Source organism: Mercenaria mercenaria, chromosome 1 (genome assembly GCF_021730395.1).
Source record: "Mercenaria mercenaria strain notata chromosome 1, MADL_Memer_1, whole genome shotgun sequence".
Taxonomy (NCBI): domain Eukaryota; kingdom Metazoa; phylum Mollusca; class Bivalvia; order Venerida; family Veneridae; genus Mercenaria; species Mercenaria mercenaria.
In genome coordinates, this window is record NC_069361.1 from 21,426,135 (window position 1) to 21,454,054 (window position 27,920).

The 27,920-nt window shown below is 34.9% G+C and overlaps 1 long non-coding RNA gene across 1 annotated transcript; it reads right to left on the minus strand.

Moving 5' to 3' along the window:
- Positions 1-14,035: 14,035 nt before the first annotated feature.
- LOC123544217 (uncharacterized) lies at positions 14,036-27,124 on the minus strand. The gene is made up of 2 exons (XR_008370719.1): positions 20,534-27,124; positions 14,036-15,674 (listed from the first exon to the last, which is right to left on the minus strand). It is a non-coding gene; the product is annotated as an uncharacterized LOC123544217 (long non-coding RNA).
- Between the last annotated feature and the right edge of the window lie 796 nt (positions 27,125-27,920).

Below are 27,920 nucleotides of genomic sequence, written 5' to 3' on the forward strand. Positions count from 1 at the left end.
ACCCATATATATATATATATACTAAAATCATGTCAATAGTATTAGATCTATCTGTGACCACTGAAAAGAGCGAAAAAAGATAATAATAACTGCCTCAATGATGAATTTAGGTAATTCTTTTGTAACATAATTCGACATATAGAATCATAGAGTAACGTATCTGGTTAATTCTTTAGAATATAGTAAATAAGAATAAAAACTATGTATGACATTTAAGATCTCTCACGGTTTGTATTGGCAAATCGGCAGATGTGCTTACGCTCAGGTAGTGGCCATACATTTGTTTGAGTTGTTACATAACCAGTTTTAAGTTTTCTGCAACAATATCTCGAGAGTATTTCATTATCTTTCCTATTTTTGTAATATTCTTCCCTTAATAAGTTAATAAGTATAAATGATATACTAAGTAACTGATAAGAAACAAATAATTGTTAACTTTATTTGTTTGTTGGCTTATGTAATCTATGCGAAATTAAACCAACAAAAATTGAGTTTTTGTTTCTAGTAATGTAAAGTTGAATTTCCTCTAGGCAAGGCAGCTCACTAATTATGAATATTCTTTTTTTTTAATATTGACTTTTCATTTGGTGCAGCCTGGCTTCTTTTTAAGGTGGTTCTTTGACAAAAATTATACGGATGTGATATGTTATGTTAAAGGAGTTGATTTCCTACAAATTTATGGTCAATAACAAGACAATTTTTTTTTAAAAAGTGGTAAGGGGTAGAAAGGGGTGGGGGAAGAGGTTGAAGGGGAAAGTAAAACAAGGATGAATATACAAAGGGAATGCCACGTTCCTAAACACAAAATACAAGACGGACAGTAATTAAATGCCAGCATTAAACAAGACAACACACGCAATACAAAATACGAGACGGAAAGAAAACCAGTTGAAAATAGGGGCACCGCCTTGGAACGGTCAGTAACCTTTATAAAGGTAACTGGGGGTTTAAACGCGTTTAGGGCATGCCAACCTTGCACTTGCCCTATTTTCAAGAAGTTAGACAACACAATGTAAATAAAATCCCTGCTGAGAAAGGCTCTAACAATAGCGAAAAAATACCAGATTAAGTAAAACATAAAATTAAGGTAATCTAAGGTATAATTGAAGGGGAAAGTAAAACAAGGATGAATATACAAAGGGAATGCCACGTTCCTAAACACAAAATACAAGACGGACAGTAATTAAATGCCAGCATTAAACAAGACAACACACGCAATACAAAATACGAGACGGAAAGAAAACCAGTTGAAAATAGGGGCACCGCCTTGGAACGGTCAGTAACCTTTATAAAGGTAACTGGGGGTTTAAACGCGTTTAGGGCATGCCAACCTTGCACTTGCCCTATTTTCAAGAAGTTAGACAACACAATGTAAATAAAATCCCTGCTGAGAAAGGCTCTAACAATAGCGAAAAAATACCAGATTAAGTAAAACATAAAATTAAGGTAATCTAAGGTATAATTACACCAATGTACTCAACAACTTGTCTGAAGTCAGAGCACCAAGAGCCTAACTTTTAAGGGCACGACTAAGAAAGCTGCAAGACAAACTTCAACTCCCTCCGTCCGTTGTATGTAGGATTTAGGAGAAAGCATCATGGAGTCTTACACTTTATAAGTCATCGCACCATCAAATAGGAATGCGTAGCGCTTAACTGTAGAGGGGTCAATCACTAATCATGCACTGTGCTTCACGATTTTCGCACCGTATCCTCTTTTGATAAACTTTTTAACACATTTTACAAACAACTTATTAAAATAAGGATTATGTTTAATTTTCCGAATTTTATAAACTACATCTCCATAGTATTCCGGGTGTGTAAGTCCAAGTTTTAAAAGTGTTTTCGGTTAGTATTGTATTTTCTAGCAGTTCGGACGATCTGTAGTAACATTTACTGAAAAGCTTTCCGTAGCTTAGGACAATGGTAACCCTGTTGTAATAATTTCTTGGTGATATGAAGATTTCTATCATTAAAATCCTCTATCTTTGAGCAAGCTCTTGCAAAACGCATAAGTTGTGAAACATAGACACCGTATGATGTTGCTCGAGGGATATCTCCATCAAGGTGGGGGAAGTTGACAATTTCAAAATTAAAATCGTCCTTTTAATCATGTATTTTCGTTTCTAGATTATTATTCACAATTGTTAAATTTAAATCCAAAAATGACGCTTCTAAATCGGAAGTGTTAGCCTTGTTAATCGTAAAAATGTTTGTTTCCGGTATTCCGACCTACCCTAAATTTTTGGCCCGACCCTAAATGTCTGTATGGCCTTGGAAATTTTTTTTTCAGCTTTATAACAAAAGGTTGCAAACTGCACTCTTTATGCTTTAAACATGGCCAGTGATGTTAGAAATCAAGCAACTGATGCTCTAAAGACATAACCCCCTTATTTGTATTGATTTTTTGACACAAAAATAATTTCCGAAAAGTCTCACTTAACAAAACAAGAGGACCATCATGGTCCTGAATCGCTCACCTGTTCCCACATGACCCAGTTTTGAGTATGACATCGTTTTTTTTCTATTATTTGACATAGTGACCTAGTTTTTGAGCTCATGTGACCCAGTTTTGAACTTGACCTAGATATCATCAAGATAAATATTCTGACCAATTTTCATGAAGATCCATTGAAAAATATGGCCTCTAGAGAGGTCAGAAGATTTTTCTAATTTTAGACCTACTGACCTAGTTTTTGAACGCAGTTGATCCAGTTTCAAACTTGACCTAGATATCATCAAGATGAACATTCAGACCAACTTTCATACAGATCCCATGAAAAGTATTGCCTCTAGAGAGGTCACAAGGTTTTTTTATTATTTGACCTACTGACCTAGTTTTTGATGGGACGTGACCCAGTTTCAAACTTGACCTAGATATCATAAAGGTGAACATTCTGACCAATTTTCATGAATATCCATTCAAGGGTATGGCCTCTAGAGAGGTCACAAGGTTTTTCTATTTTAAAAGCTACTGACCTAGTTTTTGATCGCAGTTGACCCAGTTTCAAACTTGACCTATATATCATCAAGATAAACATTCAGACCAACTTTCATACAGATCCCATGAAAAATATGGCCTCTAGAGAGGTCACAAGGTTTTTTTCATTATTTGACCTACTGACCTACTTTTTGACTGCAGTTGACCCAGTTTCAAACTTGACTTGGATATCATCAAGATGAATACTCAGACAAACTTTCATACAGATCCCATGAATAATATGGCCTCTAGAGAGGTCACAAGGTTTTTCTATTATCTGACCTACTGACCTAGTTTTTGACCGCAGTTGACCCAGTTTCAAACTTGACCTAGATATCATCAAGATGAACATTCTGACCGGCTTTCATACAGATCCCAAGAAAAGTATGGCCTCTAGAGAGGTCACAAGGTTTTTCTATTTTTAGACCTACTGACCTAGTTTTGGACCGCAAATGACCCAGTTTCGAAATTTAACTAGATATCATCAAGATGAACATTCTGACCAAATTTCATGAAGCTCTCATGAAAAATATGGCCTCTAGAGAGGTCACAAGTTTTTTTCATTATTTGACCTACTGACCTACTTTTTGACAACACGTGACCCACTTTCAAACTTGACCTAGATATCATCAAGGTGAACATTCTAACCAATTTTTATGAAGATCCATTCACAAGTATGGCCTCTAGAGAGGTCACAAGGTTTTTCTATTATTTAGACCTACTGACCTAGTTTTTGACCGCACGTGACCCAGTTTCAAACTTGACCTAGATATCATCAAGATGAACATTCAGACCAACTTTCATACAGATCCCATGAAAAATATGGCCTTTAGAGAGGTCACAAGGTTTTTCTATTATTTGACCTACTGACCTAGTTTTTGATGGCACGTGACCCAGTTTCAAACTTGACCTAGATATCATCAAGGTGAACATTCTGACTAATTTTCATGAAGATCTTGTGAAATATATGGCCCCTAGAGAGGTCACAAGGTTTTTCTATTTTTAGACCTACTGACCTAGTTTTTGACCGCACGTGACCCAGTTTCGAACTTGACCTAGATATCATCAAGGTGAACATTCTGACCAATTTTCATAAAGATCCGAAGAAAAATGTGACCTCTAGAGTGGTCACAAGCAAAAGTTTACGCACGCACGCACGGATGGACCGACGACGGACGCTGCGCGATCACAAAAGCTCACCTTGTCACTTTGTGACAGGTGAGCTAAAAAATTAAAAAAAAAAAAAATATTTTCCGACCTACCTACCCTAATTTTTTGAGCATGTAACCAGAAACAAAGATTTTTTTTCTAGGTCTAAGCTGTAAATCTTTTGGGTCAACGTCCCTTACAGAAGCAAGCCTCTGTGGCGTACATGCTGCGTATTTGCTGTGTATATGCCGCGAACACAGTAGTACGCCAGAGGAGTACATTTTACATACACCGCATGCTGCGTACATGCCGCGTACTATTTCAACGAGTACACAGCATGTACGCAGGAGGTCACTAGTACACTTCAAGTACGCAGCACAGACTCTGAAAATTTAAGGAGTACACTGCATGTACGCAGGAGGGACTTGTACAAGAAAATAGTACACTGCATGTACACCGCAGATACTTTGAAATTTATAACACTTATATTTAGTTGCATTAAAGTTGTTTCCCCTTGATGCAGTTACGCCATTTTCTTCAGATGTTTACCAAATTACATGCTACAAAAATTGATTTATTTCATTGAAAAGTGGATGAAGAAAAGCATACTAATTGATTTGATAACATCAATCTACATTATTTTGGTAAGGGTAAATACTTATTGATGCATGTCACTAATCTTTTTTCTGTTTTTTTCTGTCCAAATGATCAGCATTTGCATAAGAAAGTTGGTGGGGTAAGGAATTTACACTATCACAGCAGTTTCGCCATAAGAGTACACAGCATGTATGCAGCAGGAGTACACAGCATGTACGCCGCAGGACTCGGGCCAGGAGTACACAGAATGTACGCCGCAGGAGTACACAGCATGTACGCCGCAGGAGTACACAGCATGGGTAGTACACCGCAGGCTCATTTGCATGTGAAAAGTGTATGTGCCGCGTACATGCTGCGTACTATTTCCCGCATACTAAATTCCTCCAGCGTACATCCTGTGTACTATGTAGTCCACAGCATGTACGCAGCAAGTAGTACGCGGCAGAGCTCATTTGCATGTCAAAAGTGTACTACAAACGTACTATCGGTGTATGTGCGGTGTATATCCTGCGTACTGTTTAAAGCCCTTGATTTCAGTACACATCATGTATGCATCATATACGCTGTATGTACACAGCAAGAGTACGCAGCAGGCCTTTTTCTTCTGTAAGGGGTGTTTCACCATTTCTGAAAAATATAGGTTGTCCATATTTAAAATATCATCAGAATATTTTGAGGTTCCATTAAAAGCTTCAATAATTTCAAATTGTGTCTCAGTGGATAAACTAAGCATGAAATCTCGTTCATAACAGTATAAGAATAAATCAGCAATGAGTTGCGCGCAGTTGGTTCCCATCGGGATACCAATTACTTGTCTGTAAGTTTTATTGCCAAATTTGAAAAAATAAACCCAAAACTTCAAACCCACATCAATGAGGGGCAAGTGATTTCAAGTCAGCGACCTTTAATAACAACTCGGCCACGGCCCTGTCCTGGGGTCACATGGTTTATATATAGACTTATATAGGGAAGAACTTTGAAAATATTCTTCTCTAAAACCACTGGACCTAGGGCTTTGATATTTAGAATGTAGCATCATCTAATGGGAAATTCACCAAGATTATTCAAATTATATCACTAGGTTCAAATGTGGCACCGTCCTGGGGGTCACATAGTTTATGGATTTATATAGGGAAAACTATGAAAATCTTCTTGTCCAAAACCACAAGTCCTAGGGTCTTTGATATTTGGTATGTAGCATCGTATAGTAGTCCTTTACCAAGATTATTCAAATTATTCCTCTGGGGTTAAAACTTATTTAGGGAAAACCCTTTAAAAATTCTTGTCTTAAACTTAAGGCCCAGAGCTTAGATAGTCTTTGGCATGCTCTAGTGGTTCTCTAACAATTTTGTTCAAATCATGACTCTAGGGTCAATATATGCCACACCCAGGGGGTCCCTGGTTTTACATTGACTTATAACGGAAAAATATATAAAAATCTTTTTGTCCAGAACCATTAGGCTCAGACCTTAGATATTTGGTATTTAGTATTGTCTAGAGGTCAGCTATCAAGTTTGTTCAAATCATGACCTTGGGGTCTACTGACCTATTTTCTTCTTTTTGAAGCTACAGCATAGAAATTTGGACTGTGTGTATAATTTTCGATACAGATTTCAATACCCATCTTCAATATTCTTAACCCTGACCTACTGACACACTTTCTTCTTTTTGAAGCTACAGCAAAGAGATTTGGCCCACTTGTATAATTTTGTAACAGAGTTCAATAGCTATCTTGAATTATCTTTACCACGACTACTCACCGAGCTTTTGTTTTTGAAGCTTTAGCAAAGGAAGTTGTTCTAACAAGCAAGTAAACTCAGGTGAGTGATAGAGGGCCATCGAGGCCTTCTTTTATAGGTATAAGTTATGCTGCAGACACAAAATATGATAAATTTGACCTTTGAGCTAAAGATTTGGCCTTGACCTTTGACATACAGAACTGGTTCAAGCGCTCTGCACATTGTCTCATCACCATCTGCCTATATGCGAAGTTTAAAGTCAACACCTTGAAAGGTTATAAAGTTTTTCTACAGACACATGCACCATCATATAATTCACATGCACCATCACATAATTAAAAACAGGCCTATTAAAAAGTGGGCATTATTAACTGAAAATTGGTGCTAGAGATACAGACTTTTAGTCAGACATATGATGTGTTTGATGATACTGAACAACTATTTTAAGTTTGAATCAAATTCATTCAGTAATGAAAGAGATAGAGTGAAAGTGCCTGGAAGTCAGGGTGGGGGGCGGGGGGAAATCATGGAATACTGGTGCGAGATATGGCCCTTATGCCATATGATCTAGGTGGAGACGAGGAATAACTTAAAAGTTTAAAGCAAATCCATCAAGTAATAACAAAGATAACTAGAGCTATCACTAAAGGTGATGAATGTACCCCCCGCATGCACTGACACAGTACATTGCAATTTGACGCACACAAGATTGCATAATTATGTGGACTGTATGTATATAGACAGTATAGTAACAAACAACAAAGTCCCATAACTATGCAGAATATTTATCTAAAAGAATGTAACATGCACCATGCACAACTACTGTTGGTACTGATCACTTGTGTGAAGTTTCATTAAATTGTGTCAAGGGTTTGGTAGATTAGGCACGCACAAGATTGCATATGCAGACTGTATGTACATAGTATGTTAACAAAAAACAAAGTCCCATAACTCTGCAATTTTTTTTTCTAAAAGAACCTAACATGCCCCATGCACAACTACTGTTGGTACTGATCACTTGTGTGAAGTTTCATTAAATTGTGCCAAGGGGATGAGGAGAGATGGTGTGCACAAGATTGTGTCTATGTATATAGTATAGTAACAAAAAAACAAAGTCCCATAACTGTTGTTACTGATCACTCGTGTGAAGTTTCATTAAATTGTGTCGAGGGGATGAGGAGAGATGGTGCGCACAAGACTGTGTCTATGTATATTAAGTATAGTAACAACAAGAGGACCATGATGGTCCTGAATCACTCACCTCTTCCCACATGACCCAGTTTTGAGTATGACGTCGTTTTTTCTATTATTTGACATAGTGACCTAGTTTTTGAGCTCATGTGACCAAGTTTTGAACCTGACCTAGATATTATCAAGATAAAAATTCTGACCAATTTTCATGAAGATCCATTGAAAAATATGGTCTCTAGAGAGGTCACAAGGTTTTTCTATTATTTGACCTATTGACCTAGTTTTCAAAGGTACGTGACCCTGTTTTGAACTTTACCTAGATATCAAGGTGAACATTCTCACTAATTTTCATGAAGATCTCATGAAAAATATGGCCTCTAGAGAGGTCACAAGGTTTTTCTATTTTTATACCTACTGGCCTAGTTTTTGACCGTACGTGACCCAGTTTCGAAACTGACCTAGATATCATCAAGGTGAACATTCAGATCAATTTTCATGAAGATCCATTGAAAAATATGGCCTCTAGAGAGGTCAAAAGATTTTTCTAATTTTAGACCTACTGACCTAGTTTTTGACCGCAGTTGACCCAGTTTCAAACCTGACCTAGATATCATCAAGATGAAAATTCAGACCAACTTTCATACAGATCCCATTAAAAGTATGGCCTCTAGAGAGGTCACAAGGTTTTTTTATTATTTGACCTACTGACCTAGTTTTTTATGGCACGTGATCCAGTTTCAAACTTGACCTAGATATCATCAAGGTGAACATTCTGACCAATTTTCATGAAGATCCATTCAAGGGTATGGCCTCTAGAGAGGTCACAAGGTTTTTCTATTTCAAGACCTACTGACCTAGTTTTTGATCGCAGTTGACCCAGTTTCAACCTTGACCTATATATCATCAAGATAAACATTCAGACCAACTTTCATACAGATCCCATGAAAAATATGGCCTCTAGAGAGGTCACAAGGTTTTTTCATTATTTGACCTACTGACCTACTTTTTGATGGCACGTGACCCACTTTCGAACTTGACTTAGATATCATCAAGATGAACATTCTGACCAACTTTTTATGGAGATCCATTCATAAGTATGGCCTCTAGAGAGGTCACAAGGTTTTTCTATTTTTAGACCTACTGACCTAGTTTTTGACTGAACATGACCCTGTTTCGAACTTGACCTAGATATCATCAAGATAAACATTCAGACCAACTTTCATATAGATCCCATGAAAAATATGGCCTTTAGAGAGGTCACAAGGTTTTTCTATTATTTGACCTACTGACCTAGTTTTTGACGGCACATGACCCACTTTCAAACTTGACCTAGATATCATCAAGATGAACATTCAGACCAAGTTTCATACAGATCCCATGAAAAATATGGCCTTTAGAGAGGTCACAAGGTTTTTCTATTATTTGACCTACTGACCTAGTTTTTGATGGCACGTGACCCACTTTCAATCTTGACCTAGATATCATCAAGGTGAACATTCTGACCAATTTTCATGAAGATCTCATGAAATATATGGCCTCTAGAGAGGTCACAAGGTTTTTCTATTTTTAGACCTACTGACCTAGTTTTTGACCGCACGTGACCCAGTTTCGAACTTGACCTAGATATCATCAAGATGAACATTCAGACCAACTTTCATACAGATCCCATGAAAAATATGGCCTTTAGAGAGGTCACAAGGTTTTTCTATTATTTGACCTACTGACCTATTTTTTGAGGGCACGTGACCCACTTTCAAACTTGACCTAGATATCATCAAGATGAACATTCAGACCAACTTTCATACAGATCCCATGAAAAATATGGCCTCTAGAGAGGTCACAAGGTTTTTCTATCATTTGACCTACTGACCTAGTTTTTGATGGCACGTGACCCACTTTCGAACTTGACCTAGATATCATCAAGGTGAACATTCTGTTAATTTTCAGGAAGATCTCATGAAATATATGGCCTCTAGAGAGGTCACAAGGTTTTTCTATTTTTAGACCTACTGACCTAGTTTTTGACCGCACGTGACCCAGTTTCAAACTTGACCTAGATATCATCAAGATGAACATTCAGACCAACTTTCATACAGATCCCATGAAAAATATGGCCTTTAGAGAGGTCACAAGGTTTTACTATTATTTGACCTACCGACCTAGTTTTTGATGGCACGTGACCCAGTTTCGAACTTGAACTAGATATCATCAAGGTGAACGTTGTGACCAATTTTCATGAAGATCTTGTGAAATATATGGCCTCTAGAGAGGTCACAAGGTTTTTCTATTTTTAGACCTACTGACCTAGTTTTTGACGGCACGTGACCCAGTTTCGAACTTGACCTAGATATCATCAAGGTGAACATTCTGACCAACTTTCATAAAGATCCCATGAAAAATGTGACCTCTAGAGTGGTCACAAGCAAAAATTTACGGACTGACGCACGCACGGACGGACGACGGACACCGCGCGATCACAAAAGCTCACCTTGTCACTTTGTGACAGGTGAGCTAAAAAAACAAAGTCCCATAACTCTGCAAATTTTTTTTCTAAAAGAACCTAACATGCCCCATGTACAACTACTGTTGGTACTGATCACTTGTGTGAAGTTTCATTAAATTGTGTCAAGGGGATGAGGAGAGATGGTGCGCACAAGACTGTGTCTATGTATATTAAGTATAGTAACAAAAAAACAAAGTCCCATAACTCTGCAATTTTTTTTCCTAAAGGAACCTAACATGCCCCATGCACAACTACTGTTGGTACTGATCACTTGTGTGAAGTTTCATTAAATTGTGTCAAGGGGATAAGGAGAGATGGTGCGCACAAGATTGCGTCTACGGACAGACAGACGGACAGACGGACAGACAGACAACCTGAAACCAGTATACCTTCCCTTACAACTTTGTTGTCGGGGGGTTCAACGAGAAAGTGCCTCAAAATTTTAACCAAACATTTTAACAGAAGGACGCAGACGCCATAGGGTCAAGTAGAACAAATCTCCATATACTTTGTACAGTCAAGCTAAAAAGTATCTTAAAATTCTTAAGCCATCACCGGATCAATTTTTATTATTCTTTTTAGCTACCTTTTGTCATAGCAATCAAAGTTTTGACACAGCAACAAAATGACAGGATGTGTTTCATCTCCTTATTGCCCTATCACTGGCCAACAGACAGACTGGGTCAAACCATACAACCCCTGTATGAAACACCTGTACGGGACTGATAAATAATAAAGATTAGATAATAACGTTTCAAAATTTAATTTCTAGTCCTGAACAAAATGATTCTACAAGTTGCAGACCTAATACAGAGTCTTCAACCAAAACAAATACAATTACATTTAAACATCTGAAAAATTTCCACAATAAAAATTGACATTGTCATAAAATTCTCTCATTCCATTTTTACTTGTATCAACATCAGTGTCAATATATAAACATGTGAAACAATGTACAATATTCATATTCAAAGAAAACAAGCATATTTTATATTCTACAAAGTGGAAATTGCCCAAAGAAAAATGTTTCGTTATGCATTTTTTCGAAATGCACATTGCCTACTACCGATTTGTTCAATCCAAAACAAATGAATATTTCAGATTTAAGCCTGACGAAGGCAGTGATATCTGTTTCCCAGTGAAAAATACAAGCTACATAACGTTAACTGAATAACAAGAGCACCGCCTTGCAGGTGCTGACGCTCATCTGATTTTTTTTGTGTAATAGAAATATTGTCCTACCCATGATTTTCTATGTCTAAAAAGGGCCATCATTCTTGCAAAAAGCAGGATAGAGTTATGTTTCTTAATGTTCAGTGTCCACTTATGATGGTGAAAAACTGTTGCAAGTTTTAAAGCAATAGCTTTGATAGTTTATGAAAAAGTTACTTAAACATAATACCAACCAAGAAATGATTTTCTAAGTCCAAAGGGGCAATAATTATTGCAAAAAGCAGGATGGATTACGCTGTTTGCTGTACAGGGTCAGCTTATGATGGTAAAGGGAAGTGTTGCAAGTTTTAAAGAAATTAGCTTTGATAGTTAAGGAAAAAGTTGACCTAAACATAAAACTTAACCAAGAAAATCTGATATTTTCTAAGTCCAAAAGGGGCCATAAATCTTGCAAAAGCAGGACAGAGTTATGTTTCTTGCTGTACAGGGTCCACTTATGATGGTGAAAAACTGTTGCAAGTTTTAAAGTAATAGCTTTGATAGTTTAGGATAAAAGCTGACCTAAACATAAAACTTAACCAAGAAAACTGGTTTTCTAAGTCCAAAAGGGGCAATAAATCTTGCAAAAAGCAAAATGGAGTTATGTTTCTTGATGTACAGGGTCTGCTTATGATGGTGAACAAGTATTCCAAGTTTCAAAGCAATAGCTTTGATAGTTTGGGAGAAAAGTTGACCTAAACATAAAACTTAACCAAGAAATCTGATATTTTGTAAGTACAAAAGGGGCCATAAATCTTGCAAAAAGCAAGATGGAGTTATGTTTCTTGCTATACAGGGTGAACAAGTATTCCAAGTTTCAAAGCAATAGCTTTGATAGTTTAGGAGAAAAGCTGACCTAAACATAAAACTTAACCAGGCAACGCCGACGCCGACAACCGCTCAAGTGATGACAATAACTCATCAGATTTTTTCAAAAAATCAGATGAGCTAAAAACTGTTACTAATATAAAAGATATCTAAAACACAGCCTACCACACTGACTATAAAAACATACACAAACTTTGTTTGCTCAAACTCTGATAATTCAAACATCACTCTTCGTTTGAACTTGTCCCAGCAAGATCGCTATATAATGTATATTATATGATGGCTCGAACAAATTTTGACAGTCCCGACAAGTTCGAGCATACGAAGTTCGATAAGTTCGAGCATACGAAGTTGGACAGAATGAATAAAATAAATCTGACTGAATCTTGATTCATTTTCTTTTTTTTCTCAAAACTTCTTAAAATTAGTGTTGATCGTCACATTTATACTGAATCATTTGCTACACAAATACATTTACATCTTACACACAAGTGACAACGAAAAAGCTTATAAATTATTCATAAATTAAAGAAAATGAAAAAAAAGCCTTGCATGAATGTATACGGAAGACACATTTTTCAGCAGATATGATACAGTATTAAATTTATAAGAAAAATTAAATAACATTTTTGTAAAACAAAATCTTGTGCATAAAATTGGCAGAAAGGAAAAAAAAAAGAAAAAAAAAAAAAAAGCCAAATGCTTTCTCCTCACTTTCTTCGCAGTGAAAATACCTAGCACATCAACCAGCAGTGTATAGTCCTTGAACATAAAACCTTATCGTGCAAGAGAATGTGACTGCTATCTGTGTCAAATAAAAAATAAAACTTATTCTTTTTCCTACAGCTATTTCACTTCACACATCTTACAACAAAATTCGTAACAGTTTTATTCTTTAACCATGCTGTTTATCTATGGTAATGTACTTGTTTGACTAAAACAGTAATTTATCGATTTCACACTAAGGATCAGTGTGATATGCCTAAATCAAACTTAGCCAAGACCAGTGGAACTTGCAAAACTAACTTGAATATCTGAGAACAGTATGTCTTAACAGTGGAAAAATGAAGTCCTCATTTTGGTTTTAATGTTGTTCAGAGATAAAAAACATTCCTTTCAAGTAGGCAAGAATAAGCCCTATGTGTTAAATATGAGTTAAAACATCAGCAATGCTAAAAAAATAAGCACAACATAAATAAACAGCATGCATGAAAAGTAATCAATTCAACATTTCTCACACTTTTCTAACTACTATGTATTTATTGCTTTGAATACACGTGTTCACCAGAGCAGGTTACTGGTATGTACATGTCTTTATACAGTAAAATAATACAATACAGTGTTACATCATCATAATACAAATTCACACTTAAATATTACATGAGCCACACCATGAGAAAACAAACATAGTGCATTTGCGGCCAGAATGGATCCAGACCAGCCTGCGCATCTGCACAGTCCGGTCAGGATCCATGCTGTTCGCTAACAGTTCTCTAATTGCAATAGGCTTTGAAAGCGAACAGCATGGATCCTGACCAGACTTGCTGGATGTGCAGGCTGGTCTGGATCTATGCTGGTCACAAATGCACTATGCTGGTTTTCTCATGGTTCAGCTCAGTCATGTGCCTTCAGTAATATTGGAATCATTCTTTATTAGATATGACATAATTTCACATGCAGAAGAACACAATCTTTAATTTTCAAAATTATAAACTAAACAATGTATATCACATGCAATGCATGTTCACAAACAAATAAATTTTCTACAATTTACATTACTGTTAAGAAATTTTCTTTTCTTTGGTACAATTACTTATCAATGCAAAGAATTATCACTTCAAATTTACCTTTCTGGAAAAATACTGTAAATTATTTTGAACACTATTCACAGTACAAGACATTGATGAATATATATGTAAATATCTATACATGTATTCTCTATACATAAAATCACAAAACCTTGTGGATTTCATAAGTGAAAAATATATTCCTAAAGCCTCCAGTATAACACACTGACAAACAGTTACAGAATATTTTAGTTTGACTAGTTCCAGATATATAGCCCAACAATTCATGGGAGACAACAATGTCTACTCAAAATGTATATAAACATGATTTAGCTCCCTTTAATTTTCTAGCATCTTCTCACTGATAAAATTCTTGTGTGATAAAATCTGTATTGGAGAGCCTATACAAGTTATTGTGACATTGTGACAGAATAAATAGAGACCTATCAATAAACAGTGTGTGAGGAATGACCTCTAAAGAAAATCTGTTTCAATCTATAGACCAAGTTGTGTATGTAATCTTGATCAACTAAATAAATGTTGTTACAATTTTCTCCTCTAAATACAATCAAAATTTCTTTCAATGAAAACTTTAAATGTTCTCAACTATCAAAATATGAAGCAATCTTTTTCCAAATGTAAATATACGGTAGTCTCTAGTGTTAAGCAAACACACCAAAGATTTAAACTAAGTGCTAGTTTAAATATAACTATCAAGACCTTCTCTTAAAGAGTTATAGACTGGTTTTGATGGTCCGTGGTCACAGATTTTAACATTAAAGAACCGACAAGAAATTTTCAGTGTTTATCTGATATAAAATGTAAATGCATTTGTTGTGTTTAGATTTTGTGACAACTGAATTAAAAAAAATACTACCCCTACAATCTACATCATAAAATACCTTTATGCCCTCTTAAAGTATTACATTAAATTTGTTCTGGGCAAAAAAGAAAGTGCATCTTTTGTTTATGATCCATAGCTAAGTCAATTGTAAAATTACATACATAAAAACCACTTGAGAGCGTTTGACAACCATAAAAACACATGATGCAAAATTAGATCAATTTTATGATTCAATTACCATGTCACGATAATACGCTTTTCATACCTTTGTTGAAGACTAAGGTAGACAATTTCAATTGAGGTCTCATTTGATAAAACACAACTAATAAGCATAATCCCTTAAAACTGACTTTGAGAGAAATAAATAAGCAATGTGCAAGAAATTTATCTGTAATAAAAAACAGTTTCAAACACTTTTTATACAAGACTCATTATTTGCTGCTAAGAATGCCTATATATCCAATCGAAAAATCTAAAAAGAAGTGATCGGGAAATCTGTCAAAAAAATTCAGAAAGTAAAGCAGAATATGAATAGAGCTTTCTTTTCATTTTTTTAACATGATTAATGAAAAAATTACATGATGAATGAGACAGTAAAATGTGTAATAACATGAGACATAAATAATATCCTGTTTGTTTATTGTGAACTTGAAAATGCATAAAAATGACAAATCAAACTCAAAATGAAACTATAGAATCCCTGAATGACATGGTCACATGACCGTCATGTGACCAAGGTTTGTACAGAAATGAGTATGACAGTCAACCAATCCCATGAGATCTGGTCTTACATGATGGCAGGTCTATAACGTCTTCGCTTTCTGCAGCAATTCTTTTACAAAATCCTGAAAAATACCAAAGATAATAATATATTACAATCAAAGTGAATGATTGAGAACATTTTTCTGTAAACACATGATCATTATTTGGTTTAAAAAATCAATAAGTATCGATTGATTATCAGGCTAACCTTTTTTGTATTCAAAACATTTTGTACTAGAATAACCCACTTCTAGTTATTTTGGAAATGTGTCCTGAATACACACCAAGAAAGAAATTCTGCAGACAAGATACTGCAGACAAAGCAATTTCCCTTGATACATATAATAACAGGGTGATGGAGAAATTTATTCTGTTATATTCATCAGTAAAGCTTTCCATGATGAAAGTCCATTATCTTACCCCACTGATGACACTTCAGACAGCAGGGCCAGCTATTTACCGGTGTTTAACCTTTAGCCTGCTGGCGGCATCTGATTCTGCCTTTGCGACCATGAAGACCAAGATCAGCCAGGTGATCCTGGTCTGCACTGATTGCTATTCTGTCAGTACATTTTCAGTGAACATCCCTTTGATTAATAAATGGAACTGCCCAAACTGAATGACAGACCAATGCATGCAGTCCATTTTAGAAATTTAGCAGGCTAATGGTTTACTCTGTTTACTTGCACTATTTAGCCCTATGACATTTGGTACAAACTGTACTAGGTTCATCATTTAATAATATCTATATCAGGATGAAAGGCAGGTTCAAGGAACTAGTTACATTAATTTTGACTTAAGTATACGCTACCCATTATTTACTTACACTCATAGTGCTATCAGCGGTATCTCAAAATAATAGAACGGGAATGTGTACCTCATCACACAAAATATGACATTACAAAGCCTTGTATCAATATTAGCCTGTAACTGTTTTAATCATTTATTAGTACTAAATACTTCATACAATTGAACTTTAAGTTTAAAAAAAACATATTTGTAAATTAATGACAGAACCTACTCCTTTGGCTGATGGCCAAGAACCTCACTTCGTAGAAGGGAAGGGGGTGGGGGGGCCGACTGATGGTCAAGAACATCACTTCGTAGAAGGGAAGGGGGTGCAAATCTATAAACCAACACTCTTATAAAAATTTCCTGTTGCTGTTTTTGCTAATCATGAAATAGTTTGGTTTGCTGATAACAGGAAGCATTTTACCTCTCATAATAAATTCCCAGGATATTGTACTAACACTATACATCACAATATTGTGCCTGGATACCAGAAGCTGACATGAATTGCAAAATATTGTAGGTGTGGTGATGTAAAAAGATATAGTTGCACAGATAATTTTCTGTGCTATATTTGCCCTGTCATTAATATGCAAGAAATATTTCCTCATATCACAGTTACTATACGTTTTATCAGTTTAATGAAAAACAGACAGATTTTATGGATTACATAAATTACATATAATTTCAGAAGGCTACCTGACATGGCATGCTGGTTTTGTTAATTTGGAGATTTAATCATTTAGTCAAGAGATTTTCCCAAAAAAATGGAAAAGAAAACACGAAATTTCCTTGTTTTCATTTTTTCCTGTTTTGCTTACAGTGTGCATGTATGATTTTTTGACTGTCAGAGTGATACTTATTTCTACCAACCTTTTTTTTCTCACAATACTGAGCAATTACATTTTTTGTAAAAGAAAAATTGAAATTGCATGAATTAATTATTATTACACACAATTTATACATACCAATTTAAATGAAAACCTTTCTGTACTTTCAATATATATAGGTATTCACATTATGTAACCTGCACAATACTCATTAGTCACTTGACATGGTCGAGGTATACTGACAGCAATTTTTCTAGTAATTTATTGCTTGAATAAGCAATAATTTGCATTTGGTTTCAAATAACTCTTTCCAAAATTGTAATCATTCAAGCATGGTTGCTGCCATCCATCAGCAGAAAAAATGCTTCGAAAATGCAGCACACCTGCTAGTACATACTGACAGCCTGTAGGTACATATCAATTATTCATTGTTGATTTTTTGTATTATTCATCAGCTAATGCATGACTACTGTACATGCAGACTGTGTTTTACAGAGACTCCTTGTAATTAATATGTCCTATATTAGCAAATGAGAATTCATTTTGTACAGTGCATGTTGGTATGCTGGCTTTTACTTTAAACCTGCATGAATACTGTGCAACTTCTCCACATGACATGGAGGTGGAGGACAAGGGACCCGTGATGCAGACCGTTTATTTTGTCATATTGTCATGTAGAGCATTATATGGCACATAGGGATCAAACTGGCAGCCTCTGGACCTGTACTCTTCTGGTCTACCTACTGAGCTTTATACTATAAACATGGTGATTTTAATTTTCAGTTATTGTTTTAACAATCAAAATAGAAAGTTTATTTACTAAACATTCTTGATTATGCAGTCTGCGGCAAACATAGACAGCCAGTTGATACTAATCAATTATTCATTGTTGGTTTTTCACCTACTGATACATGATTATAGTGTAGGTATAGCAACTACAAATTAGCAGGTTTTGTCATTGTAACTCCTTGTAATTACCGTATTAGTTTTGTCTTGACAAAATATACAGTTGTTCTAAGTCTGCCTGGCCTGTATTTTCAAATTATTGTCTTGGCAATACCTTTTTTGTATAAATAGTTCTTGGGAAAAAGGTACTGTAAAATTGTACACTTACAAAAACAAGAGGGCCAAGATGGCCCTTGGTCGCTCACCTAAGAAACACACCATAACAGTGTAAAACATGTTTGACCTAGTGATTTCATGGAAACAAATATTCTGACCAATTTTCATTAAGATTGGACCAAAAAATTGGTCTCTTGTGATAAACAAGCATTTTCTTAGATTATGATATGACCTAGTTTTTGACCCTAGATGACCCATGTTCAAACTCTACCTAGTTTTTTATCAAGGCAATCATTCTGACCAAAATTAAATGAAGATCAATTGAAAAATACAGCCTCAAATCACATATACAAGTTTTTTTTTGATTTGACCAATTTGACCTAGTTTTTGGACCTCAGATGACCCATATTCAAATTCGACCTAGATTTCATTAGGAAATCACCCTGACCAAATTTCAAAAAAATCATTGAAAAAAACAGTCTCTATCGCATACACAAGATTTTTCTTTAATTTGACCTAGTGACCTAGTTTTGACCTCAGATAACCCAATTCAAACCGACCTAGATTTCACCAAGGCAATCACCTGCCCCAAAATTCATGAAGATCAATTGAAAAACAATCCTCTATTGCATACACAATGTTTTTTTTCGATTTGACCTAGTGACCTAGTTTTTGACCCCAGATGACCAAATTTTTCGAACTCGGCCTAGATTTTATCAAGGTAATCATTCTGGCAATTTTCATGAAGATCAGTTGAAAAATACAGCCCTCTTTCGCATACACAAGGTTTTTCCTTGATTTGACCTAGTGACCTAGTTTTTGACCCGAGATGACCCATTTTCAAACTCGGCCTAGATTTCATCAAGGCAATCATTCTGACCAATATTCATGAAGATCAATTTGAAAAATACAGCCTCTATCGCATACACAAGGTTTTTCTTTGATTTTACCTAGTGACCTATTTTTTGACTCGAGATGACCCATTTTCGAACTCGGCCTAGATTTCATCAAGGCAATCATTCTGACCAATATTCATGAAGATCAATTGAAAAATACAGCCTCTATCGCATACACAAGGTTTTTCTTTGATTTGACCTAGTGACCTAGTTTTTGACCCCAGATGACCCATTTTCAAACTCGGCCTAGATTTCATCAAGGTTATCATTCTGACCAATATTCATGAAGATTAGTTGAAAAATACAGCCTCTATCGCATACACAAGGTTTTTCTTTGAGTTGACCTAGTGACCTAGTTTTTGACTCGAGATGACCCATTTTCGAACTCGGCCTAGATTTCATCAAGGTTATCATTCTGACCAATATTCATGAAGATTAATTGAAAAATACAGCCTCTATTGCATACACAAGCTAAATGTTGACAGACGACAGACGCCGGACATCGAGCGATCAGAAAAACTCACCTGAGCATTGCTCAGGTGAGCTAAAAACCAAACTTTTTAGGTTAAAACCCTAACCCACAGATAATGTTAATAAACTGGCAATATTCTAAGGCGTTTGTCAAATCAAATTTTATAAGTTTGTGTACAAGAGTATTACAGAAGTATACACAAACTAAAATACCCTCAGTAACTTGGATTTTAATAAAAATGTTACAGGATTTCACGTAAGACAGACTGTCTCAAATTTATCACTACCTTAAGACCATGTGCCAGCCCTCTATTTTGCAACTTTATAATAATGTAGAGACAAAGTTATAACTTTATCTAAAAAGAATTTCAGGCTATTAAGATACAAGCTGCTTGAACCTAAGATATTTATAATTATTAAATAACAGGCAATTTTTAAGTTATCATGTTAGGGGTTGAAGAATCAAACCCACGACCTACAAGAGCCATGCTGGACATGGCCATCCCCACTCCAAAGCAAAGATTGAAGAGGAAACAATGAACTGTATGCACCTTAGAGAAGAAAAGAATTAATGTAATCAAGGTCTAAAGAGTTCAATATACATGCATTAGTTATGATTTTAATACAGACTGCTCATATAGTTTAAATAAATTCCTTTCAAAAGTTTCATGGAAATTTACTAAATGGTGATAATTCAAGGAGTAGGAAAAGCAGACTTTCCTGTACACTGCACTTCCTCTCAATGTCTGTGCAAGAAAGTTCTAGCAAGAGTGTGCAATGAATGAATTAAAGGGAGATAATTCAAGATTTTTTATAATATAAGAAATAAGTATACAACTATTGGAATTGAAGCATTGATGCCCGATATTCCTGATACATGTCTAACATACTTACACTGACTAAATCTGGAGGTTTTTTGGCATCTGTTAAACTTTCCTGAAAATATATAAATAAAGCAAATTAATCAACCGCTGGAAAATCATAAATTGCAAGGTTGGTTTATACTCCAGTTACCAAATTAATGCTTATTCTCTCATTTTAAATTAAATACAATGTAAATGCAAGAAATTAATTCTTTTTATTAGAAAAGGTATTTTTCTCAGATTTATAATAATTACGATACAAGGGAGGTAATCCAAATTAAGTATCAAAGTAAGAATGTTTATCATCTCCAGGAAGACTATCGGAACAAATAGAGATATCACAAAAGGTGATTAATACCACCAGATATCCTCATTGAGATAGTTTGGTTTATAATAAGTGATTTCAGCATCTGAATAATTTCTAAGTTCACTTTCCACTGGAGAAAAAAACAGCACTAGAGTCACATGAGGAGGTGTTTGAGATGTTTGAACTCATGACTGTCACATTAGAAGGAATACCTTAATATATTATAGACCATCAAGGAAACAAAAGATGTGTCAATTTTTATAAGATTAGTACTTTTATTCCTATGTACTGTTATTTAATTTTACTATTAAGTATGGTAAACTTTTCAGGCCATGGACAAATCTCAGACCTACCTTTAAATAAGATAAAGGTAAAAGATTGATGGAGGAAATCCCCATTTATTCACAATTTCAAGCATAAAGGCACAATTTCTTGAAAAGCTGAATAACCACAACATATGGCACACAATAAATATTGATGCTATTCTATTCTATGGCTTTGGCTTTGTATGTAATGAATGAAATAAAGAGTATGCATCCATGAACAAAACCAAGTTTGCGACATCTGCTTCTCTGTGTCAAGGTGACGAAAATTTATTAATACAACAGTTTGAGTTTTTTTGTACAGATTCAGAGACCCAGTTACCATTTTCAATGATGGTTTCATTAAGTGTACTTGTAAATTATTACCATCTCATGTACTGACGTCAAATGTATTCAGTTAAATACAAAATCTTTGCTATTGCCATTATGTTAAGTTCCCTTTTTATTTCAAATGTTCTTATCACATTGAAAAATATCTATGTAAATTTTCTGGGCTAATGCTCTCATAAGAAAACTTTAGCATGTTTAATTTGATAAGAGAATAAGTTAAGTAAGAGAAAAAATGCTGGAACTATTTGAGCCACGCCATGAGAAAACCAACATAGTGCTTTTGCAACCAGCATGGATCCAGACCTGAGCCTGCGCATCGGTGCAGTCAGGTCAGGATCCATGCTGTTCGCTAACGGTTTCTGTGATTGCAATAGGCTTTGAAAGGGAACAGCATGGATCCTGACCAGACTGCGCCGATGTGCAGGCTGGTACAGATTCATGCTAGTTGCAAAGCCACTATGTTGGTTTTCTCATGGCGCGGCTCATTTGTTTGCCAAACCTTCATTACAAGAGCAAAAAATTGTAATCAGGAGTTTAAATTGTAACAAACATATGATATATTACTGATAAAGTAATCCCTGCAATTAATGCTGAGTCTAGACAGCTGGAATCAGTGGCTTGTTTGTAGTTGGAATAATTATTACATCTATGTTATTTATTACTACACCAAGGATAAAATTTGTCATAAGTTTGTGAGTACACCTAAAGCTTACAGAAAGTGCCTGGGAAATCTTGAAGTGTCTGTATTGGGTGGAGAATGACATAAACAGCTGTTTGAACAATAATTTTGGCCCCTGTATGACTTGCTGAGTCATCCCCATCATTTACACATTAACCTGTAATTAACGTAAGTGACAAAAATGTCTCCATTCCTAGGCATCAGCAGTATGTTATTCCTTATAACTGTATACAAACTAACAACCAATGGTATTAAGCTGCAAGACAGTCCTTCATCAATCTCCTCCATCCAAGTACACTGAGAGTCCAGAGTCTTTCATGTGGTCCAGACCAGGAGTTAACTACTCCTGAAGGATTGTGCAAGATACAGGAGCTATAATAATTCCAGAAGCGTCAGGTGTAAAGCATCCATACACAGATTTTACTTCTTCAAAAATTTGTCACTGAATGTGACAAAAAGAGCCCCAACAAATAGTCCCTGGTTTAGTAGTGTGTTTTGTTACCACTGGAACACATCTGCTATACAGCAATGCCAAACTGTGTATTTCAAGTTTATAACTCCTGTCGTTCAAAGTATTACTAATAAAATGTAGGGCTGTCATTGATTAGGTCTTAGGCGTATCGACGATACCGATATATCAGAAGGCAAATATCGACGATACATCGATATATTGATTATTAAGTTAGATTAACGACCTACTTGTTTATATGCATACTATATACCTTCCTGTAAATGCTATTTTAAGTTTTATTGCCTACTTTCCATATTTCTGTTTGATTGTGTTGTATTTGTATTTACGAAATAAAAGAAATACATAAAAATTAATAACATCTTTCATTTTTATTTTGCCTTCACTCCTTTTTTGCATTCATCTAAATTTACAACTTTGTGAACTTAAGTTGTTTTTTAGGGTCTGAGTGTTTATTTGGGTAGTTTTTTTCTCCCTGTAAAATATCGATTTTTGAAAATGGGAATCGATAATCGATCGACAAAAAAAAATCGTTGATACATCGATATCGTTTCTATCGATGACAGCCCTAATAAAATGTTTGTTGGACATAAATAGATCATTCCTCCACTTTTTCAAAATCCAAGGACCCTGCATGTTGCTTTCAGGGTAAACAAGTGACAGAGTATTGCAGTGGCAATACAGAAGTCCCCTACAGGTGGAAAACTTTCAAAAGTGACCTTGACCATTGACCAACAAAGATGGGTCATGGGGAACATTTCTGTGTAGTAATAAAAAATTCCTTCAATGCAATTACAAGTTATTTGAGTGGAAAAAATACTCACTTGACTTTAAATAGTGACCTTGACCTTTAGCCAACAAGCATCGATCATTTGTCTCATCATAGAGAACATTTGTAAGTAAAACTAAGATATTCCATCAATGCATATGAAAGTAACGGAGTGGAAACAGTTTTCACTTGACCTTCAATAGTGACCTTGACCTTTGACCTACAAGCATAAGTCATATATGTGCATAATCTACATATTGCCCTCTATTCACATATGTAAATTTTATGAACCTAGCTTAAATACTTTTTGTGAAAATGCAGGATCCAGATTTCCGGACGGACAGACTTACGCAATTCCTACAGTCCCCTAATTTTACCATTTTCTAAAAGAACTTGAAGAAGTAAGAAAAAATGAGAAAGGAACAGATATTTCTTTTCCTTCATAAAAAAGTCCTGCAATAGCCAACACATGAAATGAATGCTTTAGCTTGCTTATTAACTTTTGTAAACATTAACTGATAAAATTGTGGTAAAAAATATAATGGAGGAAAAGCCTTATTTGTGTCTGCAATCAAGTGCTACAAGTGCACCTCAATTGCATATGGAAGCAATCCACTTACATTCTATTTAACCAATGACACAAATATTGGGAATTGCTCCTTTTCTCCAGCTTTCAGAGTATATTACACCAATTTACTTAATTATGCCCCCTGAAATGAACTTAAGGTAATACAGGAGTCCTCTGCTTACGTCAATGTGGTTGGTTAGTCTGTTGCAAATAATTTGTGGTGCATAAGTCAATGGGGTTCAAATGTACTTACAAAATGATCAACATGACGTGTAGATGTGCATGACATTTTTAAAGAGTCTATAGGGACACTGTGCAGAGAAAAGGGCCTCTGGATTAAGGAGTACATTTTAGTAGATGGAAGTTTGCATTTATCAGCATTGCTCAATGCATAAAGTTTAATCAAATGCATGAAATGTGCAAATCTATTTCAGTATGAGTGAAATCCTTAGTAGCATATACGGTATAATTTCACCATATGTAAAATCAGAGCAACTGATAAGCTGCATATTTGCATAAATACCCAATTAAATTTGCAAACTATTCAAATCAATTTTCTTTTAGTGCAAATCAAAACTCATATATAAAACCAAAATACCTAATTCTCATCCTCATGCATGCTTAATTTATCATGATATACCCGGTATGTCCGCAAAATTTAACATTTATGGCTTGTTGCCTCCTACACTAAATAATATAAGCTAACAGCTATTCATGCAGTCTAAAAATATCCAATTTACTTATCTGTATCAATAATGCATTCTGGCATGCTCGAAACAGTCAAGAAAGAAAATTCACAAAGGTTTAAAACAAAATGAAATACTGAATAATTATTTTCATTGCAGTTAGTAGGCTTCATCTGGGGAAGAAGATTTTGACAAGAAATTTGTGCATTCTGGCAACAGTGTCAATAAAAATACATTTAAATGAATGGACAAGTAAGTATACGTTGCTACTAAAAGAACTATGAACAATGCATGTGAATAATTCAACTGAATAAACATAGTGACCTAGTATCGTTTTTTTTTTTTTATTATTTATTTCTCTGTTCTGTTGAAGGCATAATGATCAATTATTACCAATGAAATGCATGGATACCCAATTAAATTTTGTTTCTATTAAATCAAGGGCTATAACTCTGTACATATTGGTCTGAAATGGCTGATCATTAATACAGCTTCAACATAAGTTTGGTGTATTTCACAGAAAAATCACTCCAAAGTTATTGAGCAGACATACAATTTGTCACACTACTGACTACTTCAAGGGCCATTACTCTAAAAATGCTCTCAAAGAAAGATTGGACTGGATATAAAATTTAACCTGAAGCTCAAAGACAAAATAAATACTCAATTTTTGCAATTTTGGCTTACTCAGGGGCTGAAAATACTAATATGATCCGGTTGGTCATCAAAATTGCCCTAGACCTTAAAGAAACATACATTCTGTATACCTGTAAATTTCGTTTAGTTTGAAATAATTCTCCAGATCTAGTTATTGAGCGACACTGTCAATTTTTACAATTTGTTTAATTCAAGGGCTATAACTCTGAAAATACTAATCAATCTAGCTGGTCATCAAAACTGCACTACACCTAAAAGAATGTCTGTAAATTTCGTTTAGTTTAAAATACTAATTCTCTAGTTATTGAGTCAACACTGTAAATTTTTACAATCGGCTTAACTCCAGAACAGATGGGATGATCCTGTTGGTATTTGAACTTTGCTCAGATATCACTTCCTTAATATCCTGACTAAGCTTGGTGAACATTGGTTAGGAGCTGCTTGAGCCACCCACCTGTCATAGGTGATCACTTAAAACATCCTGTCGAGGAGGGATTACTTGAGTTTTTCATCTAAGTAAATTACAATATACTTTGTAAGTTAATTGTTAAACAAAGTGACCTCTGTCAGACTTATAATTTCAGCTAGGTCATTATCTGTGGCATCTGACAAACATCCTTGTACAGAGGAGACATACTGGTTAAAACTCAAGTCTTTTAAAAGAGGTTTTTAACATGAATAAGTGAAGAAACATGTTTGCTAACCTATTACAGAATACATTTCACAATTGTTTGCTGCAAGTTAGTAATTACTGATCAAGGCCATCTTGTGTCAAAAAGCGCTTAAAAGTTGTGCATGGATTTCTGTACAAAAAGACAAGCTTCACAGGGAAAAACAACCACTTTCTTCAATACAGAATGACCGGCAAACTGTAAAGAGAACTAAAATGTTGACTCCTCAATCACTGTACTAACAATCTATATATGTTATCAAAGCTACCGGTACTTTAACCATGCATATTTCCCTTATCATTTGTAACCTATTTCTTGTATTTCACATGTATAAATTTATTACGTTGTTCAAATCAGTCACGTAATTCGAATGTATATTTATGCATTCACTGAACAAAGTGCATGACAAATATCATGCTTCCCGGTACATATAAAATACAGTAATCAAATATATCCTCGAGCTCTAACATAAGGTCACAAATATTGAAATTACATGTTCAATTAAATGTGATTAAAATGTACGCATTTCTGTAAAAGGAAGTGGTTATTATGATCAAATGATGTGATCTAGAAATTTCAGGAAGAAAATGACTTCAGTACACTTGCATGCAAATTGTAGTATATCTAAAACTACTAACAGTTATGTAACACTGACCCAGTAACTGATCTGACTGAAGGCTTACAAGTCAAATTACATTATCATAAACAAGGCGATTGGTAGCACCAATGGAAGTATGAAGTCAATATCTTACGTCAACAAGTATTCAAGTTATCCCATGGACAAGGTTTTCAAAAAAAGGGAAATAATTCAAAAATGGTACCATCTAGAGTTATGGTTCCTTGTCACTGCACTTCCTCTCAATGAGTTTTATCATTGTTTGAGTTACAACTTCGTACCTTCAATACTTTTTGAGTTTAGTTTCCTCAAGACAAGAAGTGTGACAGACAGACGAACGAACGAACAAGGTTGTGACTATATGCTCCCCCACTTTGGGATGCATAACTAGGCCTAATGAAAATTTGATACAGATCTGTCAGCCCCTGTGAAATAGGTGCATGAACTTCATGAATTTATTCATGAATTATAAAAAAAAAAGTTCATGAACTATAAGGAAAAGTTCACTAACTTAAATTCATGAACTCTCAAGTTCAAGAATATTACTTTCATTTTATGAACTTGTAAATGTAGTCATGAACATTCAGAAAATCCATTAAATTTTTTTAAGAAATTCATGAACTTGAAAATGAAATTCAGATAATGATTGAAATTGGTGATTCAGGAACTACAGGGTTATGGTTTTTCCACGTAAAAAAGTTCTTAGAACTAGTATTAAGTTCTTGAACATTTAAGAACTTCTGAAGAACTTAAAAAACTGTTCTTGAACCAGCTAACAGTTTTTTAGACTGTGGTTCTAGAAAAGATTTGGGTTTTTGAACATTGGTTCAAAAACTGCAAAAGTTATAGAACTTATAGAACTTTTACCAGTTCCTGAACAGTTACTGTTGGTCTAGGGTCTAGGGCTAAGAACCAAAATTGTTCATGAACACAGGTTCATTTAAAGTACTAAAATTTAAAACCTTTTTCTAGTTCAGTACCAGTTCTTGAACCCAACTGTGGGGTTTCTGAATGTTCATTTATAAAAATAAAACTTAGTTTATTACCTTTTTCATAATGAATAAGTTCATGAACTGTTCATGACATTAAATTTATAATGTCACATGATCCCGTTTTCCCTTATTTTGTTGCATGCTGGAATTTTTTGCACTATGTCATGTGATTCAACAATTTTGAGAAGTTTGTGCAGCAAATAAGGAGGAAAATTTTATCATACTACAGTTAGGAATGGTTTTAAAAGGAACATGAGTATACTGAATATCAATAAGTAATTATTGGGGTTGTCAAAAATCGTTCATTTTAAAAACTATAAAATTCTTTTTAAAAAGTCACACGTTTTCACG